The following is a 10,476-nucleotide window of genomic DNA, read 5'->3' as shown; positions in this document are numbered from 1 at the left end:
CAATGCATTCTGGGTGATATTTGTCGTTTTTTTAGAAAGTAGCCAACAGCAATATTCAGTACCCACTAAGCAAAGTTATGTCCAGAAGACGTCTTTTCGACGTATTGGCACACATTGAAAAGACATCCACTGAGGAGCCAGAATTAAAGTTTTTATGACGTCTTTTTTGACAACTTCTGCACATCCGATATAGACGTTCATGGAACATTCATAAAAGGTTAAAATTAAAAAAAAATCAGCCACGGGTCCATAGGCAGTAAAACACACGTTCACACCTTTAGACAACTTAGCATCTGTAATCTGTAATCTTAGCATCTGACTTTCTGGCTCAGCTGAGACTCGAACCAGGAACCTTCTTGTTGTGAGAAGTCAGTGTTTCCCATTGAACCACTTGTGCTGCCCTTAGCTGCAGATAAAAAATAAAGATACTTGTAGAATAATTATTTAAAAAAAATAAAAAATAAAAAAATAAAAAAAACATTGTAGAATTTTTTTCATGTTTATAAGCCTATGTAAAATAAAATAAAATAACATTTACAGGTACGAAACTCTGTTTGGATAGATGCTGAAATGTGCAACATACACAGTAAAATCCTCAATGAACACTGCTCAGTGTTTATATGGGTCCAATCTCCAATGTTAAGAGAAACACTGAAACGGTGTTGAAGTTAATGAGATAATTAAGTAATCAAATAACTGTTGATTGAGCAATTTGTAAAATCAACTGCAAGTAAAAGACATTAAATCTCTCAAGATTTCAGCAGAGGAGGATTAAACAACTCCACAAACAGCATTACCAGCTTCACATATTACTAACCAGATTAATTTTATTTCTGACAGACGTCTACAGCAGTTCTTATTGACAATTAACATAGATATTGATATTTATGTTTCATTTGAAGTCACCATTGTGCTGGGCAGTGTTTGCTTTAGTTAGGATCTTGGTCCCCGTACTTCTTGTGTTAGCTTTTTTTTTTTTTTTGGCTGTTGTAACTGTGTGTTTGTAAAGCACATTTGTTGTGTCAAAGAAAGCCAAGATAAAGCAGGATCAGGGGTCTATTCTTCGTACATCGCTAACTTGGTTAGCTGGATTTGATTGATGACGGTTTGGCATGATCTTGGAGACTATAATGTGTCTTGTGTAGACTATAATACTACAGCCAGTTTTACTCATTGAAAGATTTATTTGTGATGGAATAATTGCTTTACAATTGTATGGAGTCTTACACACATGCTTGTACAGTTATTCTGAGCCGTGCATTCATTTAAATGGTGACAGCTATTATGGGAGTGGCTTGATGCAGCGCAGGAGATGCAGATAACTTCATCTTGACTTTAATTAATTTTTAATTAAAACTTTAATTAATGCTGTCATGTAACAAATCTGCTTCAAAGATAAAATTAAATGAATTGCAAATTACAACATTGAAATAAAAATGTACAACTGTACAAATGTTTGTGAATCTAAATAACTGGGAATCATGTAAAAAAAAAAAAAAAAAAAAAAACAGTGGACATTATTATAACATTTATGTCGTAATGTCATGTTGTTCACGTGGCTGTTTCATTATAAAGGTCCAGAAATTCTTCAGAAGTTTTTCGTCAGGTGTCTTTTCTAATTATATGATGTCATTACGTTGCTGTCTTGCCGCCAGCCAATTACTGCATTGCTGATCGTGGTTTCGAGTATCGTTACATCTGCCCTTTTCAAGGAACACGAGAACGCGCAGTAATCTCGGACAACTTAATCCTGATATTTTAATCCATTCCACAAATTTGTTTGAAGAACCAAATTAGCCAGAGATCACGTTGCGAGATCAGTTATCACGATTAGAAGATGTTTGCATCTGTCAAATCATCTCAGATGTATTTAGCGAGGTACGAAGAACAGACCCCAGGTGTTATCAGCTCCTTGTTGATGATAACAAAATCATCACAAAATGAGCATCTAATGTTTTGCTTTTGATTTTGTGTTTATATTTGGCATTTATAGCCACCAACCTTGTGTAATTGCAGTATTGACACCAATAGCATTAACATGATCACATATCCTGAAGGTGGATAAAAAGCTTGTGCATAAGATGTTTGAGCAAGTTTATCATGTAGTCACACACAGACATTAACATTTTGGATATGAATCACAACAAAAGTGAGGATACATATCTAACATCACCTGATCACCTTTTCTTTTTGCTTGTTTAATGGCTAGTAATGGATAGTAATCCATGGCTTGAACTTAAAATGCATGACATGGAGCGTAGAGGGCACATTCACATAAACATTAGAAACAACAATCTATCATTCAAAAAATAATCCGCAAAGGCAAGAATGAACCACATGGTTAAATAACAGAGAACAGATAACAAGAGACACATAAACCTAATTAGCAAGAACAAAAGAACTACAAAGGCCACAAACAGAACTACAAAAAGAACATGAACTCAAATGGCAATTTTCAAAATAAAAGACATGACAAAGCACAGGGTCCTGACACATAACCAACTTATCTGCATGGGTTGCTTTGGTAGCAATGTAGGTGTACTCGGGTATGTGATGAGGCTTTCAAAACGAATGCAGGACAAATTGAGGTGCATCATGTCGCTCTCCAAACTAGCGCCCTGTTTTGTCGCAGTGCAGAACTCTTCCATTGCACAAAAAAAAAAAAAAAAAAAAAAAATCAGAGACGGAGGAGACTGGCATGTATTGTAATGTTCTGTGCTGTAGTCAGGGCCAAAATTTTTGGATATACTGTTTGAATACCATATGAATACTACCGGCATTTCCACCACTGGTTTTCACGTTATTGTTGTGTGTCATGTTAAAAGTGAAGCAAAAGACAATTTGAAATCTGATCTGAGCAGCCAGAGACAGATGTAAAAAAAATCTGATTGGGATCACATTTCAAACCACCTCCAAATGTGGTTTGGATCAGATTTATTTATTTTTTTTCTTTTAAAAATCCATCTGGATAAAATCTGGATATGCAAAAAAAAAAAAATAATAAATACATAAAAAAAGAATAATAATAATAATTGCGCAGAATTTTGTTGGCAGTCTAAAGTTTGCACAAGTTTGAACAGTTTTTTTTCTGAACAAGTTTGCTTTAGTCTTGTTCTCTTTTTCTGTTCCTGTTCTTCATCTTTTCTTTAGTTGCGGGTGTGTTCTTCACTAATGGCCAGTCATCACTTGTAAAATGACCCTAATGGATTAATTAACCGTACACTGAAATATTTTAAGTTAGCTCAAAAATAGTTGAGCTAACTTAAAATAATAAGGCAATTTATCGCATTCAACTTTTTAAGTTAACTCAACTAATCCACTCCAGTTACAATCAACCTAAATACTTCTGTTTATCTAATGAGTACCAGATAATCTTTTGAACTTAAATATTCTTGTCAAGACAACTAAAAAAAAAACAAGTTGAGCCAACTTGAAAAAATAAGGCAACCTATCGCACTCAACTTTTTAAGTTAACTCAACTAATTCACTCCAGTTAAATTCAACTTAAAAACTTTTGTTTATCTAATGAGTACAGGTAGTCTTTTTAACTTAAAACTTCTTGTCAAGATAACCAAAGAATGTTTCTAAATGAAAGCAGCTACAATCCTTGTTTTTTCATCTTCATGTTTATTTTTCAAAGTTAACACGACATTTGCCTCTCAAAACTAGAGGCACACAGTTTACCTTTCACCCGGGCAAATAAGTTGCAAAAGCTGCAATGAAAAGAACATAGCTCAACACCTCAACACATGTCTCATGTCAACAATTGTAATTCAGTAAAAATATGAATTCTGAAACATATGACAGTTAAATAACGGTGACAACAACAACAGCAGCATAAATCAAGCTGGTTAATGCAAAGCAATAATCATTTTTTTAATATTAATTACCTCATAATTTTTTCAAGCTGCAATGCAAGCTGGGAACTGGCACAACATTGTCGAATGTAAAAATGTTTGTTCAAATAACACAATTTGTAAAGTTGAGACAACATTTGGACAAGTTTTGGACAAATGCTTGAGAATCTAAGTAAGGCCAACAAAAAACTTTTTGTTAGTGGATTAATAGTAGATTACTTGGTATTTTGTAGAGGGCGGTCAAAATTACACTTTTCACCTGAGATTTGGGCCAATTTACAAGGGTGTAAAAATGACTTCAGAAAGATGGCAGCATCATTAATTTATTTTTACACAGAGATTGGTAGGTCTATTAGTAAAATCTGTTGACTTTAGTAATCTTTGTTTCATTATATGCCAACGATGATAGTTCAAAAATGTTTTTGAACTCAAGTTTGCATGCCTGTAACTTAAGTATTAAAGATATCTTAATATCCTTTTAGATTCTGGTTCTTAACAAACTTTCCTTTTGGTATCTTCATTTTAAAGGCCCTCGATGGTTCAGTCCCAGAGATATGGACATGTTAATGCAGCTCCATGAGTAAATTGGTAAACTACACATTTTCAGTGGTTATAAATCAAATGTGGGTCTCTTTGCATACAGCTTATACTTTTTTAAAGAGGAATATCTAAAGAACACATGAAATGTATCTATTTTTTTTCTATCAGCTCAATTGCATAGAACATATCTGTCTGAGTGCCATAAATATTATTTTTCTAAAGTTATCATGCCCGTAACTAGATTCTACAAGATAAACTTTTCTTTCTGACAAAAACTAATCAGCTACAGTAAAGTGAGTAGGCTGTGTACAGTAATTTGTTATTTCACATCCCTGGTGACCAATCAAAATGTTTTCAGAGAAACTTGTAACAACATGGATGATTAGCCTACTATTTTTAGACTCTTAGTTTAAAGAAGCTTTATTTTCATTTTATATTTGGCGTGTAAATTCATTCGTTGTAATTAACAGGCGAGATGATCAGTGGGGCTGAATTCTTTCCTTTATCATTTCGACATGGGCTGAATAATGGATACAGTTTCTCAGTGAAAGACTGACCAGTGAAAGAGTAGATATGAGAACTGGACTTCACATCACAGAAGGAGACCAGACCCTCTTCATAATCCACAAATCCCATGTCTTGCATACGTCTGTGCGTAGTGGTTCTTGAAGCACTGACTCCAGCTGCAGTCCACTCTTTGTGAATCTCCCCCACATTTTTGAATGGGTTTTGTTTCACAATCCTCTCCAGGGTGCGGTTATCCCTATTGCTTGTACACTTTTTTCTACCACATCTTTTTTCTATCTCGCCTCTCTATTAATGTGCTTGGACACAGAGCTCTGTGAACAGCCAGCCTCTTTTGCAATGACCTTTTGTGTCTTGCCCTCCTTGTGCAAGGTGTCAATGGTCATCTTTTGGACAACTGTCAAGTCAGCAGTCTTCCCCATGATTGTGTAGCCTACAGAACTAGACTGAGAGACCCTTTAAAGGCCTTTGCAGGTGTTTTGAGTTAATTAGCTGATTAGAGTGTGGCACCACGTGTCTTCAATATTGAACCTTTTCACAATATTCTAATTTTCTGAGATACTGAATTTGGGATTTTCCTTAGTTGTCAGTTATAATCATCAAAATGAAAAGAAATAAACATTTGAAATATATCAGTCTGTGTGTAATGAATGAATATAATATACAAGTTTCACTTTTTGAATGGAATTAGTGAAATAAATCAACTTTTTGATGATATTCTAATTATATGACCAGCACCTGTATATGCTTATTTTCTCAAGAATATTTAATCGTTCACATTATAATTCATGAAGCTGTTAACAGTGAAACTGTGTGACATTACAGTGAAACTTCTTTCAATATAATGGGAGCAATCTAATATTTACTTTTAACACCCTTTCTATACTCTGGAAGCAAGTGGCGCAATGCGACTAAAACCCATAGAACCCATTATAATCAGTGATTCTGTCTACACTTGATGTGGCACAATGCAACAAATCCCCAACAGTAAACTGATGCCTCGCTCTATTTCTGATGTTGTTAGAAGGACAAATCCATTTGTCCTTCTAACATGAAGGACAAATGGATTTTCCACAATCGCTTTATCATGTCCAGTGTATACAGCTTCTCGCTGTTGAGGTGTGATGCGACAACGGTCACGTCTGGTGTACACACGGTGTTTAAGCCCATTGACCACTGTCGTGTTGCGCCTCAACAGCTAGAAGCTTTCTACACTAGACGCGACATTTGCAAATCCATTGGTCCTCTGTGTCAGAAGTAGCGAAGGCACTTAGTGTACGACAGAAATAGAACAGGACATCAGTTTACTGTTGGGAATTTGTCGTGGTACATCGCACCGCACTGCATCCGGTGTAGACAGCATCACTGGTTATAATGGGTTCTATTCACTTTTGTTGCATCCCACTGCTCACGTCTGATGTAGACACTGTGTTAACCAGCCAGCTAGAATCAACTTAACTAATCAAACTAACAATTAGTTGACAACAACTAGAGAAAATGTGTGCTACATATCATGCAATTGTTCATGAGTTCACATTTACATATAATCAGATATAATACAGAATATGCGTATTTGGTGTGCTGTCTGAGGGGAAGGCTCCGTGCTCGGAATTTGGCCCGAACCCTGAGTATTCCCCCAAAAAAGCAATTAAGTGCTGGACAGCCGCTGGGAGACAGATTGACAAAGAAAACCCCCAAAATTGTGCTGCAAGAGTAAAATCGTTTAGAAGAGCGACTGGGAGTGGGAGGAGCGATAGATGTTTTCTGGCCGGTAATTTAGAGCTGGATTTCTTCTTTGTGAAAAATGTATGTTTGCGCCGGTGAGAGCGTACCATAATCAGCTGACTGTCTACTTTCCTATTTTAAGAAAGGGAGATTTTCCGGAAGCAGTTAACTTGGAGTTTGAGGAGGAGTTGAAACGGCTGAGGTACGCGGGCACCTAGCCGGGGCAGGAGTGAAGCAGGGAGGTAGGAGGGAAGAGGGCTGGGGCTGTGGCCATTTGCGGAGGCAGCCTCACACTTGGGTCAGGCCCTTTGGGTTGGACGAGGTGCAGGGAGAAACGAAGGAGGAAAAGATGGCATCAGGGCCCGCACTGATTGGGAAGGCAACCTCATGTGCTGGAAATGTTGTGGACCAGAGGTAAATTGGCTATATCTACATATATGCCTCCTCTCGTGCTGATTGGGTAGATTATTTGAACGTGCTCCTTCAGAACGTTGTTAATAAAATATCATTTAGTACTGCACTGCACTTATGATCTAAATTTTGCTGAAATCTGTGGCCGGTTGCTTAAACTGCTTAGACTATTGCTAGTTGTCTAATTTACTTTTTAAAGTCAGTTACATAAAAAGGTACACTGGTCTAATTTGAATCCGAAAAGTAGGACTGATTACCCCTTGGTTAACTGCTAGTTGGTCAGACTAGTTCTTAAAGGGTTAGTTGAAAATGAAAATTCTGTCATTAATTACTCACCCTCATGTCCTTATACACCCGTAAGACCTTCGTTTATCTTCTGAATACAAATTAAGATATTTTTGATGAAACCCATGAGGTATATGACTCGTCCATACTTTCAAGGTCCAGAAAGGTACTAAAGACATCGTTAAAACCGTCAACGTGACTGCAGTGGTTGAACGTTTATTTTATGAAGCGACAAGAATACTTTTTGTGGGCAAAAACAAAACAAAAATAACGACTTTATTCAACAAAATTTTCTCTTCTGAACATCTTGTACTCACTTTTCTTAGTTCTGCAGAATGTTCGATATCTTGAATCTTCTCCATTCTGTTCTGGATCATCTTCTGCACGTCCTTCTGTATCTTCATCAGCTGAGTCTATAGATACAGAAACACACAGACAGTGACATTTTATCACTCTACATCTATCTTCTATCTTCTGAAAAAATATCTTTTTTAGAATATTTAAAACCATATTATTAAAGTATGTTCAGTGTTGTTGGTAACTCGTGCCTTCTTCTCTTTACCCTCCTCCTCTAGAGGAACAGTGTTGTGAGTTTTGTGGTCTCCATCAGTGCAAAACACACATATATATGTCTGATCATCTTTACATAATAACTCCAGAGGTCTCTCATGTTTCTGGCATATATAGTCCTTTATATTGTCCACAGGGTCCATCAGTTTGTGTTTCTTCAAGTTCAGGACTCTCTGATGAGGCTCCAGGTGAGTCTCACAGTAAGAGGTCTGACACACCAGACAGGACTTCAGGGCTTTTATTTTTCTTTCATCATCACAGATGTCACAGAGAACTTCAGTTTTACTCAGACTGAACTTTTCTTTAAAGAGTTGCGCAACTTGTCTAAGGGCTATGTTGATCTTGAGGTCAGGTCTTTTACTGAATGTTTCATTACAGAGTGGACAGTAGCAGTCCTGTTTGTTGTCCCAACACTGGTTCAGGCAGCTCTTACAGAAAGTGTGTCCACATGGAGTGCTGACTGGATCAGTGAACACATCCAGACACACTGAACACTGAAGCTCCACAGCCAGAGGACCACGGGAGGACGACATGTCTGAAAAAAGAGAAACAATGAAAGGTTGAGTCTACACATATTTTATAATATACAATTAATATTATGCAAGCAAAAGAAACACTGTCTTTTTTGGAAATTATTGTCATAAATTCTGTTATTTACTTCAGTCATTCTTTTGGATATCGTCTTACTTGTAATATTATCAATACTCCTCTCCTCTGTTAAAGATTCTGCCATTGCTCTTCTTCTCTTTACACCTTTTCAGCAAAACATTTCATTTCACAACATGAAATCAGTCCAGTTTTTCAAATAAAGTACTGGTATTCTAGCTATTCAGTAGAAATGAGTTTACTACCATGTTGATCAACTATGTTTTACAAAAATTAAGTATTTAGTTTCCAGTCCTCCTATAACACTTAAACTTGTCTACATATAATATTGTTACTATTTATTGCTAACTTAGTATCACTATGTCACAAATTCAATTATTGGATGTAAAATGCATCATACTCACTAAGAATTAATAAACAAAATACTTGTTTTGTCACCTGGAGGCTTGTCATTCTTCCATGATTTCAGTTTTGTTTTTTCACCTGCTGTCTGTTTTTCCAAGTTGAGGACATTATTGCTAAATATAGACTACGAAGGTAAATTACTATAGGCCTAAGTCAAATAATGAAACACAACATAAATTATTCATAAATTATCTTGTACAAGGGCACCACCTGAGGAAGAGTGCGGTTAAATTAGTTTTATATTTGACATTTCAACGCTATCTCACGACCAATTCGTACGTATTTTAAACCACAGTGACGGGTAGGTTTAGGGGTAAGTCATTCGTTTGAATTCATACGTAAAATACGTATGAATTGCTGTGAGATCGTGTTGGACATTCGCAAAAATGCCCATTATATTCTCAGTTTTTGTCACATACTCAAGCCAAACCAACTTGGAAATCAATATGTTTTCTTTGCATAGCAAAAAGCGGAATTAAAAAAAATAATTAAAAATCATATTCATTTTATTATCGCTATAAATCAATTAATCAATTTAATTCTCAATTTTCACATCACACTAAATGTGAAATGTTGGTAAAATATCCCTTTCATGGCAAGACTCTGTTTGTGGAATTTACATTCTATTTGTTTTAAAATATAGTAGTGTAAATATAATAGGCCTATTCTAATTCCATTAAACTTATAGATAGTTTGACCAAGAGACATGAAACCAACTGTAAATATATATATATATATATATATATATATATATATATATATACAGTTGGTTTCAACACACATATGTGTGTGTGTGTGTGTGTGTGTGTGTGGGTGGGTGGGTGTGGGTGTGTATATAATTCTTTATAAAGCACAAAGCTTTACAATAAGGTTCATTAGTTAAACATTTGTTAATGTATTAACCTACATGAACTAACCATGATAAAATAAGGAGGAATAGATTTTATTCAACTGATAAAATAGTTGAGTATTTAACTCATGCTTTAACTTGATTTTGCCCAAGTTAAACATAAACCCTGCTGCAACCATACAAATTAACATTATAAAATTTTCTTACCTGTGAATGAAAGACAGCTGTGTTCACATATTTATTCGACTGCTTTAATAAGGAGCTGTTTTTCAAAAGACATATTATTAAAGGTGTTTGCCATTAGCTGCACTTTCACTGAATCGCACTGACCATCAGTCATGTCAGTTCCTCCAGTATTTTCTGGAACACATCAGACTTTGACCTTGTATTGGGTGTGTTTATGTATGTGCGGTTTTATGGTGTGCAATACAGCTCTAATACCTCTATCTCAGCAAGGCATTATAATTAAAGTACTCATTCTAAAAGTTCCATGTGAATCTTTGAATATGACCCATGATTATGAATTATTTGGAGCCCCATATCTTTGTATATAGCCCCATATCGCCATGATTTTAAAGCTTCAATATTTAGTATGTTGTCTCCATCTTGTGGACAAAGAATAATCTTCAAAAGAAAGTATAACTGAAAATTACAGTCTGCACTATACTCTGTAAATTATCCACAATAAAAAAATGTTTATTT

At 35.6% G+C, this 10,476-nt stretch overlaps 1 long non-coding RNA gene across 1 annotated transcript; it reads right to left on the bottom strand.

The window, feature by feature from the left end:
• Positions 1 to 6,405: 6,405 nt before the first annotated feature.
• LOC127516011 (uncharacterized) lies at positions 6,406 to 10,125 on the bottom strand. The gene is made up of 3 exons (XR_007930913.1): positions 9,982 to 10,125; positions 8,601 to 8,666; positions 6,406 to 8,448 (listed from the first exon to the last, which is right to left on the bottom strand). It is a non-coding gene; the product is annotated as an uncharacterized LOC127516011 (long non-coding RNA).
• Between the last annotated feature and the right edge of the window lie 351 nt (positions 10,126 to 10,476).

The sequence above is a fragment of the Ctenopharyngodon idella genome, chromosome 7 (assembly GCF_019924925.1).
Source record: "Ctenopharyngodon idella isolate HZGC_01 chromosome 7, HZGC01, whole genome shotgun sequence".
Taxonomy (NCBI): domain Eukaryota; kingdom Metazoa; phylum Chordata; class Actinopteri; order Cypriniformes; family Xenocyprididae; genus Ctenopharyngodon; species Ctenopharyngodon idella.
Note: the sequence above shows the minus strand (reverse complement) of the source record. Positions and strands in the feature narration are given on the sequence as shown.